Source organism: Oncorhynchus mykiss, chromosome 28 (genome assembly GCF_057628025.1).
Source record: "Oncorhynchus mykiss isolate SJ-2025 chromosome 28, ASM5762802v1, whole genome shotgun sequence".
Taxonomy (NCBI): domain Eukaryota; kingdom Metazoa; phylum Chordata; class Actinopteri; order Salmoniformes; family Salmonidae; genus Oncorhynchus; species Oncorhynchus mykiss.
This window is the reverse complement of record NC_143049.1, coordinates 44,151,573-44,162,746: the sequence shown is the minus strand read 5'-3', so window position 1 is coordinate 44,162,746 and position 11,174 is coordinate 44,151,573.

Sequence of the window (11,174 nt, the reverse complement as noted above, 5' to 3'; positions counted from 1 at the left end):
TGATACCTGATCCTGGTCCAGAATACACAGGGTTTCTCCCTCATATTGGGAGAATACACAGGGTTTCTCCCTCCTCATATTGACTAATCCTGGTCCAGAATACACAGGGTTTCTCCCTCATATTGACTGATCCTGGTTCAGAATACACAGGGTTTCTCCCTCATATTGACTGATCCTGGTCCAGAATACACAGGGTTTCTCCCTCCCCATATTGACTGATCCTGGTTCAGAATACCCAGGGTTTCTCCCTCCCATATTGACTGATACCTGATCCTGGTCCAGAATACCCAGGGTTTCTCCCTCCCATATTGACTGATACCTGATCCTGGTCCAGAATACACAGGGTTTCTCCCTCCCCATATTGACTGATACCTGATCCTGGTCCAGAATACACAGGGTTTCTCCCTCCTCATATTGACTGATCCTGGTCCAGAATACACAGGGTTTCTCCCTCATATTGACTGATCCTGGTTCAGAATACACAGGGTTTCTCCCTCCCCATATTGACTGATCCTGGTCCAGAATACCCAGGGTTTCTCCCTCCCCATATTGACTGATACCTGATCCTGGTCCAGAATACACAGGGTTTCTCCCTCCCCATATTGACTGATCCTGGTCCAGAATACACAGGGTTTCTCCCTCCTCATATTGACTGATACCTGATCCTGGTCCAGAATACACAGGGTTTCTCCCTCCCCATATTGACTGATCCTGGTACAGAATACACAGGGTTTCTCCCTCCCCATATTGACTGATACCTGATCCTGGTCCAGAATACACAGGGTTTCTCCCTCCTCATATTGACTGATACCTGATCCTGGTCCAGAATACACAGGGTTTCTCCCTCCCATATTGACTGATCCTGGTCCAGAATACACAGGGTTTCTCCATCCCCATATTGACTGATACCATTCAAATAAATAAAGACAATACAAGGAAAAGTGGTCTAGTAACATGTCTGCAGAGTGCCAGGTCTGTGTCCATTCAGAGACATCAGTATCAAGCCTGTCTGTCAGAGTGTCTGGTCTCTGTCCATTCAGAGACATCAGTATCAAGCCTGTCTGGTCTCTCTCCATTCAGAGACATCAGTATCAAGCCTGTCTGTCAGAGTGTCTGGTCTCTCTCCATTCAGAGACATCAGTATCAAGCCTGTCTGTCAGAGTGCCTGGTCTCTCTCCATTCAGAGACATTAGTATCAAGCCTGTCTGTCAGAGTGCCAGGTCTCTGTCGATTCAGAGACATCAGTATCAAGCCTGTCTGTCAGAGTGTCTGGTCTCTGTCCATTCAGAGACATCAGTATCAAGCCTGTCTGGTCTCTCTCCATTCAGAGACATCAGTATCAAGCCTGTCTGGTATCTCTCCATTCAGAGACATCAGTATCAAGCCTGCAAGTCTTCATGTGCTTCTGTTTCTGTGAACACATAGTCACTGTTCCATTACCAATGGCAGTGAGGGATAGGTGATATCTGACACACAAACTTGAACAGGGCCGACCTAAACCTACAGTGCCAGTCAAAGGTTTAGACATCTACTCATTCAAGGGTTTTTCTTTATTTTTACTATTTTCTACATTGTAGAATAATAGTGAAGACATCAAAACTATGAAATAACATACAGTAAAGTACACAAGCTTACAAACATTTACAATGAATAGCAAAATCACAGTCATCACAAGAATGGCTTCAGATCAAAGTCTACGTTGAGACCAAAGGGAGCAAGGGGTCTTTAAATGAAAGATCCAGGCAGCCTCTCGTTTTAACAATAAATTATCAAGGTCACCCCCTCTCCTAGGGAGGGTGACATGTTTGATGCCGATATAACGCAGGGACGAAATCGAGGGGTTCGCTTCCAAAAAGTGGGCCACAACTGGGTAAGTCGAGTTTTTGCACCTAATGGTGCTACGGTCCTCTGAGATATGTACTTTTCATTCACTCTTCGTTTTACCCACATTATGTTTACCAGAAGGACAAGTTATAAGATAAATAACTGCCTTAGTGGAGCACGTGGAAACACCTTTGATTGAGGGTGTTTGAAGGATCTACATTTATAAGTGCCAATACATTGAGCACAGCCGTTACATTTGTAGTTTCCATCCACTAGGGGCGCAAAACATTTTTTATCCATTATTTCAGCAGGTAAGTTGACTGAGAACACATTCTCATTTGCAGCAACGACCTGGGGAATAGTTACAGGGGAGAGGAGGGGGATGAAAGAGCCAATTGTAAACTGGGGATTACTAGGTGACTGTGATGGTTTGAGGGCCAAATTGGGAATTTAGCCAGGACACCGGGGGTTAACGCCCCTACTCTTACGATAAGTGCCATGGGATCTTTAATAACCTCAGAGAGTCAGGACTCCCGTTTAACATCCCATCCGAAATACGGCACCCTACACAGGGCAGTGTCCCCAATCACTACCCTGGGTCATTGGGATATTTTTTTAGACCAGAGGAAAGAGTGCCTCCTACTGGCCCTCCAAAACCACTTCCAGCAGCATCTGGTCTCCCATCCAGGGACCGACCAGGACCAACATTGCTTAGCTTCAGAAGCAAGCCAGCAGTGGTATGCATGGTGTTATGCTGCTGGCTTTGATAGACGTTGTGCAGGGATATCTTGGGGTGGTAAATCAGAGTGTACCAATTCATCTCTGAGGTTTCTGCCCCGTGAGAATACGACCAAGGGAAGGTCAGACAACACATTACTGACCATCGGATCTTAGAATGTGCCATTGTTTGTGGTCGATTCCCTTGACTTGTTCAGAGCACTTTGAATAGTGAGTAGTTAGAAGGCTGCTTTTTGTGTGACTGTCCTTGAAAAAGATCACGTCTCGGTTTGTTTTGAATTTTCTCAACGGCTGTATTAGTCTGACCATTTTTTGTACCCCTCTCCTTGAATTTTATTTGCATCTCAGCCATATTTCTGTCAAAATCGGATTCTTTTTTTTGCAAATTCTTTTGATTCGACAGAATTGTCTGTAGGGCAAACTGTTTTTCAAGGGAAGTGGGTGCCAACTGTCAGCCCTCAACAAACTGTTACGATCAGTAGGTTTCCTGTAAAGATCAGTGTATAGAACATTATCCTGACACAAGATCAGAAGATCAAGGAGGCTGATTTGATTTGTGTGTCAGATTGCCTAGTAAATCTCAGATGCTCAGAACAGCAGTTAAGAAAAGCATGGAACGCCTGGAGCTGTTTTGCATCACTCCTCCATAGAACAAAAATATCATCAATATACCGTTTCCAAATAATGATGTGAGGCAAGAAAACATTTTGCAGAGGATTGAAAATAGACTGTTACTCCATGTAACCCACATACACATTAGCATAGTTAAGAGCCATAGGGGATCCCATAGCAGTACCCTTCACCTGAATAAATACATAATTTAGAAACATGAAGTAGTTGTGTCTGTGAGTACGATTTCAGACAATGTTATAATGCATGCACTGGAAGGTAGTTCATTAGGGTCACGTTGCAGAAGAAGATGTTCCATAGCGTCAATACCGCCCTCGTGTGGAGTATTTGTGTATGACGACTTAAGTAATTTTGTAATCAATGTTCAAATTCCAATTTATGTTTATCTGTCTGATATCCAGAGGTTGTAAAGTCCTGGTCTTCAATAAAACAGACAGAGTTCCCAGCTCACAATTCATCAGATCCCGATTTATTTGTGAGAGCTCTCCAGTTTTCACAAATACATTCCTTCTTATACCATCCTAACCTACGCACATACAAACACACCAACATAGGGATTTTCTCATGAGTCTCACCACAGTTTATAACCCCTCAGCTGACAGTTCTAGCCCCCCCCCCCCCCAGATACTAGAGCTCTGGAGGGGCTCTCCCTGTCCTCTCTTATCTCCACGTACATTCCTTTCTTCCTAGGTACATGCCATATAACCCCTTCCTAATGAACAAACATTATTTAACACGACAAGAAAGACAGGGTAGATTTCTTGCCCGTATACCTCATTTAGTCATTTCATAAAAAAATCCCATAACGAATCAACATCAAAAGTAACTAACAAAGTATTCTCAGGGAGAGGATCAAACGATTCAATAATAGAGACCATACTGCTGGTGTCCTTTAGGAGGGGAGCTGTTCTGAGACCATACTGCTGGTGTCCTTTAGGAGGGGAGCTGTTCTGAGACCATACTGCTGGTGTCCTTTAGGAGGGGAGCTGTTCTGAGACCATACTGCTGGTGTCCTTTAGGAGGGGAGCTGTTCTGAGACCATACTGCTGGTGTCCTTTAGGAGGGGAGCTGTTCTGAGACCATACTGCTGGTGTCCTTTACAAAGGAGGGGAGCTGTTCTGAGACCATACTGCTGGTGTCCTTTAGGAGGGGAGCTGTTCTGAGACCATACTGCTGGTGTCCTTTAGGAGGGGAGCTGTTCTGAGACCATACTGCTGGTGTCCTTTAGGAGGGGAGCTGTTCTGAGACCATACTGCTGGTGTCCTTTAGGAGGGGAGCTGTTCTGAGACCATACTGCTGGTGTCCTTTAGGAGGGGAGCTGTTCTGAGACCATACTGCTGGTGTCCTTTACAAAGGAGGGGAGATGTTCTGAGACCAGACTGCTGGTGTCCTTTAGGAGGGGAGCTGTTCTGAGACCAGACTGCTGGTGTCCTTTAGGAGGGGAGCTGTTCTGAGACCATACTGCTGGTGTCCTTTAGGAGGAGAGCTGTTCTGAGACCATACTGCTGGTGTCCTTTACAAAGGAGGGGAGCTGTTCTGAGACCATACTGCTGATGTCCTTTAGGAGGGGAGCTGTTCTGAGACCATACTGCTGGTGTCCTTTAGGAGGGGAGCTGTTCTGAGACCATACTGCTGGTGTCCTTTAGGAGGGGAGCTGTTCTGAGACCAGACTGCTGGTGTCCTTTAGGAGGGGAGCTGTTCTGAGACCATACTGCTGGTGTCCTTTACAAAGGAGGGGAGCTGTTCTGAGACCATACTGCTGGTGTCCTTTAGGAGGGGAGCTGTTCTGAGACCATACTGCTGGTGTCCTTTACAAAGGAGGGGAGATGTTCTGAGACCAGACTGCTGGTGTCCTTTAGGAGGGGAGCTGTTCTGAGACCAGACTGCTGGTGTCCTTTAGGAGGGGAGCTGTTCTGAGACCATACTGCTGGTGTCCTTTAGGAGGAGAGCTGTTCTGAGACCATACTGCTGGTGTCCTTTACAAAGGAGGGGAGCTGTTCTGAGACCATACTGCTGATGTCCTTTAGGAGGGGAGCTGTTCTGAGACCATACTGCTGGTGTCCTTTAGGAGGGGAGCTGTTCTGAGACCATACTGCTGGTGTCCTTTAGGAGGGGAGCTGTTCTGAGACCAGACTGCTGGTGTCCTTTAGGAGGGGAGCTGTTCTGAGACCATACTGCTGGTGTCCTTTACAAAGGAGGGGAGCTGTTCTGAGACCATACTGCTGGTGTCCTTTAGGAGGGGAGCTGTTCTGAGACCAGACTGCTGGTGTCCTTTACAAAGGAGGGGAGCTGTTCTGAGACCATACTGCTGGTGTCCTTTAGGAGGGGAGCTGTTCTGAGACCATACTGCTGGTGTCCTTTAGGAGGAGAGCTGTTCTGAGACCATACTGCTGGTGTCCTTTACAAAGGAGGGGAGCTGTTCTGAGACCAGACTGCTGGTGTCCTTTACAAAGGAGGGGAGCTGTTCTGAGACCATACTGCTGGTGTCCTTTAGGAGGGGAGCTGTTCTGAGCCCATACTGCTGGTGTCCTTTAGGAGGGGAGCTGTTCTGATACCATACTGCTGGCGTCCTTTAGGAGGGGAGCTGTTCTGAGATCATACTGCTGGTGTCCTTTAGGAGGGGAGCTGTTCTGAGACCATACTGCTTGTGTCCTTTAGGAGGGGAGCTGTTCTGAGACCATACTGCTGGTGTCCTTTAGGAGGGGAGCTGTTCTGAGACCATACTGCTGGTGTCCTTTAGGAGGGGAGCTGTTCTGAGACCATACTGCTGGTGTCCTTTAGGAGGGGAGCTGTTCTGAGACCATACTGCTGGTGTCCTTTAGGAGGGGAGCTGTTCTGAGACCATACTGCTGGTGTCCTTTACAAAGGAGGGGAGCTGTTCTGAGACCATACTGCTGGTGTCCTTTAGGAGGGGAGCTGTTCTGAGACCATACTGCTGGTGTCCTTTAGGAGGGGAGCTGTTCTGAGACCAGACTGCTGGTGTCCTTTAGGAGGGGAGCTGTTCTGAGATCATACTGCTGGTGTCCTTTAGGAGGGGAGCTGTTCTGAGACCAGACTGCTGGTGTCCTTTAGGAGGGGAGCTGTTCTGAGACCATACTGCTGGTGTCCTTTACAAAGGAGGGGAACTGTTCTGAGACCATACTGTTGGTGTCCTTTAGGAGGGGAGCTGTTCTGAGACCATACTGCTGGTGTCCTTTAGGAGGGGAGCTGTTCTGAGACCATACTGCTGGTGTCCTTTAGGAGGGGAGCTGGTCTGAGACCATACTGCTGGTGTCCTTTAGGAGGGGAGCTGTTCTGAGACCAGACTGCTGGTGTCCTTTACAAAGGAGGGGAGCTGGTCTGAGACCAGACTGCTGGTGTCCTTTACAAAGGAGGGGAGCTGGTCTGAGACCAGACTGCTGGTGTCCTTTAGGAGGGGAGCTGTTCTGAGACCAGACTGCTGGTGTCCTTTAGGAGGGGAGCTGTTCTGAGACCATACTGCTGGTGTCCTTTACAAAGGAGGGGAGCTGTTCTGAGACCATACTGCTGGTGTCCTTTAGGAGGGGAGCTGTTCTGAGACCCTACTGCTGGTGTCCTTTACGGGTAAGGACTGACGTATCGGATTGTAAATCAAGCAAAGCTTGTTTTTCATCCTGAGGTAAATTATGGAAATATTTGGACTCCTGTTTGTTTTTAAGTAGATGTCCAACATCTTTTTCAACCAGTCTGCAATATGTCTCAATAGAGTGATTGTTTCAACATGACAGTGCACCCGTGCACAAAGCGAGGTCCATACAGAAATGGTTTGTCGAGATCGGTTTGATACTGATGTCTCTAAATAATTAGTAAATATTTTCTTAACTAATATTTCTTGAACCACATTGTTGGTTAAGGGCTTGTCAGTAAGCATTTCACGGTGTTGTATTTGTCGTGTTGGGGTAGGTTCCTTGTTACTTGTCAATCATTTACTTATTGGTGAAATCAGCAATCAGGCAATATCTTTAAGAAAATCAATCAAAAACCTTATTATTGTAATTGCAGACAGAAGTTGACGACGGGAACACAGCACGCATGTTTCAGAGTAAGTTCTGCAAAATAGGAAAGGGTCCAAGTTGATGTAATATGCTTGCAGTCAACCCCTAGTGATGTGACTGCCTACAACAATACCTTCTACTCATTAGACCAAGCCCATGCATATACAGTTATACAAACCTGCAGGAGAAAACAATAGTTCCAGTGCTCAGCAGTAAATGTCCCCAAGTTGCTTCATAGTGTTATGTCTGACTCGTCTCTTATCTCTTTCACTCCCCTGCAGGGTTCTGTGTCTATGAATCTCTTTTAGCCTTGAGGCGTTTTCTCACAGACACCCTGTTTTGACTGCAATGGCTCACACATCTGCTCAGACCGTTTCTTTATAAGAGGCAGACACTAGTAAAGAACTGTGGAATAGTATTAAACCTTATAATGAATGCATATATTGCTAATCTGTGGTCCAGGACCCTATAAATGTAGTGGGGGAGGGTCTTATAGCCCTTCCCCTTCTATTAATACAACATAAGAATAATCAATTATTATAATACATCAATCGTTTGGTGCAGCCCCTCTCATGACCCCAAGGTGAACCCCATCATTTGCATGTGCTAAATTACATTTGATTAAGGGCTGTGTAATTATTGACCTGGCAGTAAATCACCTCTAGTCCTTCACCAATAATTGTACTTTTTTAAAAGCAGGACGTTAAACTCGGATTTCTTTAATTGCAATATACAGATTAATATTTTTTACTTTCCAGGAGGTACTCCGAGATAGACCATCTTCTTTAAAACTTGTTTGTGTGGGCCCACTTGAACTGACCCCATGGCTGTGACAATGTCAATCCCCCACTGCTCATTACTCTTCCTGGTCTGCCCTCCCATCAGTAGGATGGGTTTACAGCCGCGTGCATGCAACGGCTGCGCCTGGAACACAAACATTAACAGCCCACATGTCTCATCTTTACAACGTAAACCAGTGTTTGGATGAATTGGCTCTAGAACAACATGCTCCAACTGTATGCCTACACAAGCATCCATCTGTCCTATGGTGACACAGCTGTCCGTCTGCCCTTAGTTGAATTCAATCATTTCATTTCATATTGCCCTGGTGCCTGGTGCATCTGTATTAGATGTTTTATCACATGATAAAACATTTCAAAAATAGCATTTTCAAACAACCCGTCTCAAACTGCAGAGCCATCAAAAAGTGCCAGAATTATAGGCTTCATGTTCTTGACTGTACAGTTTAGTGCAGCAGGAATGTGTATCATGACTCAGTGTTGTAGTATTGAGACAGGAATGCATACCAGGGTTCAGTCTTGAATACCAGGGGCCGAGGTGTTTCAGGGTTCAGTCTTGAATACCAGGGGCCGAGGTGTTTCAGGGTTCAGTCTTGAATACCAGGGGTCGAGGTGTTTCAGGGTTCAGTCTTGAATACCAGGGGCCAAGGTGTTTCAGGGTTCACTCTTGAATACCAGGGGCTGAGGTGTTTCAGGGTTCCGTCTTGAATACCAGGGGCTGAGGTGTTTCAGGGTTCACTCTTGAATACCAGGGGCTGAGGTGTTTCAGGGTTCACTCTTGAATACCAGGGGTCGAGGTGTTTCAGGGTTCACTCTTGAATACCAGGGGTCGAGGTGTTTCAGGGTTCAGTCTTGAATACCAGGGCCTGAGGTGTTTCAGGGTTCACTCTTGAATACCAGGGGCTGAGGTGTTTCAGGGTTCAGTCTTGAATACCAGGGGCTGAGGTGTTTCAGGGTTCACTCTTGAATACCAGGGGCTGAGGTGTTTCAGGGTTCAGTCTTGAATACCAGGGGCTGATGTGTTTCAGGGTTCACTCTTGAATACCAGGGGCTGAGGTGTTTCAGGGTTCAGTCTTGAATACCAGGGGCTGAGGTGTTTCAGGGTTCAGTCTTGAATACCAGGGGCTGAGGTGTTTCAGGGTTCACTCTTGAATACCAGGGGTCGAGGTGTTTCAGGGTTCACTCTTGAATACCAGGGCCTGAGGTGTTTCAGGGTTCACTCTTGAATACCAGGGGCTGAGGTGTTTCAGGGTTCAGTCTTGAATACCAGGGGCTGAGGTGTTTCAGGGTTCACTCTTGAATACCAGGGGCTGAGGTGTTTCAGGGTTCAGTCTTGAATACCAGGGGCTGAGGTGTTTCAGGGTTCAGTCTTGAATACCAGGGGCTGAGGTGTTTCAGGGTTCACTCTTGAATACCAGGGGTCGAGGTGTTTCAGGGTTCACTCTTGAATACCAGGGGTCGAGGTGTTTCAGGGTTCAGTCTTGAATACCAGGGGCTGAGGTGTTTCAGGGTTCACTCTTGAATACCAGGGGCTGAGGTGTTTCAGGGTTCAGTCTTGAATACCAGGGGCTGAGGTGTTTCAGGGTTCACTCTTGAATACCAGGGGTCGAGGTGTTTCAGGGTTCACTCTTGAATACCAGGGGTCGAGGTGTTTCAGGGTTCAGTCTTGAATACCAGGGCCTGAGGTGTTTCAGGGTTCACTCTTGAATACCAGGGGCTGAGGTGTTTCAGGGTTCAGTCTTGAATACCAGGGGCTGAGGTGTTTCAGGGTTCACTCTTGAATACCAGGGGCTGAGGTGTTTCAGGGTTCACTCTTGAATACCAGGGGCTGAGGTGTTTCAGGGTTCAGTCTTGAATACCAGGGGTCGAGGTGTTTCAGGGTTCACTCTTGAATACCAGGGGTCGAGGTGTTTCAGGGTTCAGTCTTGAATACCAGGGGCTGAGGTGTTTCAGGGTTCACTCTTGAATACCAGGGCCTGAGGTGTTTCAGGGTTCACTCTTGAATACCAGGGGCTGAGGTGTTTCAGGGTTCACTCTTGAATACCAGGGGCTGAGGTGTTTCAGGGTTCAGTCTTGAATACCAGGGGCTGAGGTGTTTCAGGGTTCAGTCTTGAATACCAGGGCCTGAGGTGTTTCAGGGTTCACTCTTGAATACCAGGGGTCGAGGTGTTTCAGGGTTCAGTCTTGAATACCAGGGGTCGAGGTGTTTCAGGGTTCAGTCTTGAATACCAGGGGCTGAGGTGTTTCAGGGTTCACTCTTGAATACCAGGGGCTGAGGTGTTTCAGGGTTCACTCTTGAATACCAGGGGCCGAGGTGTTTCAGGGTTCACTCTTGAATACCAGGGGCCGAGGTGTTTCAGGGTTCACTCTTGAATACCAGGGGCTGAGGTGTTTCAGGGTTCACTCTTGAATACCAGGGGCTGAGGTGTTTCAGGGTTCACTCTTGAATACCAGGGGCTGAGGTGTTTCAGGGTTCACTCTTGAATACCAGGGGCTGAGGTGTTTCAGGGTTCACTCTTGAATACCAGGGGCTGAGGTGTTTCAGGGTTCAGTCTTGAATACCAGGGGCTGAGGTGTTTCAGGGTTCAGTCTTGAATACCAGGGGCCGAGGTGTTTCAGGGTTCACTCTTGAATACCAGGGGCCGAGGTGTTTCAGGGTTCAGTCTTGAATACCAGGGCCTGAGGTGTTTCAGGGTTCACTCTTGAATACCAGGGGTCGAGGTGTTTCAGGGTTCAGTCTTGAATACCAGGGGTCGAGGTGTTTCAGGGTTCAGTCTTGAATACCAGGGGCTGAGGTGTTTCAGGGTTCACTCTTGAATACCAGGGGCTGAGGTGTTTCAGGGTTCACTCTTGAATACCAGGGGCCGAGGTGTTTCAGGGTTCACTCTTGAATACCAGGGGCCGAGGTGTTTCAGGGTTCACTCTTGAATACCAGGGGCTGAGGTGTTTCAGGGTTCACTCTTGAATACCAGGGGCTGAGGTGTTTCAGGGTTCACTCTTGAATACCAGGGGCTGAGGTGTTTCAGGGTTCACTCTTGAATACCAGGGGCTGAGGTGTTTCAGGGTTCACTCTTGAATACCAGGGGCTGAGGTGTTTCAGGGTTCAGTCTTGAATACCAGGGGCTGAGGTGTTTCAGGGTTCAGTCTTGAATACCAGGGGCCGAGGTGT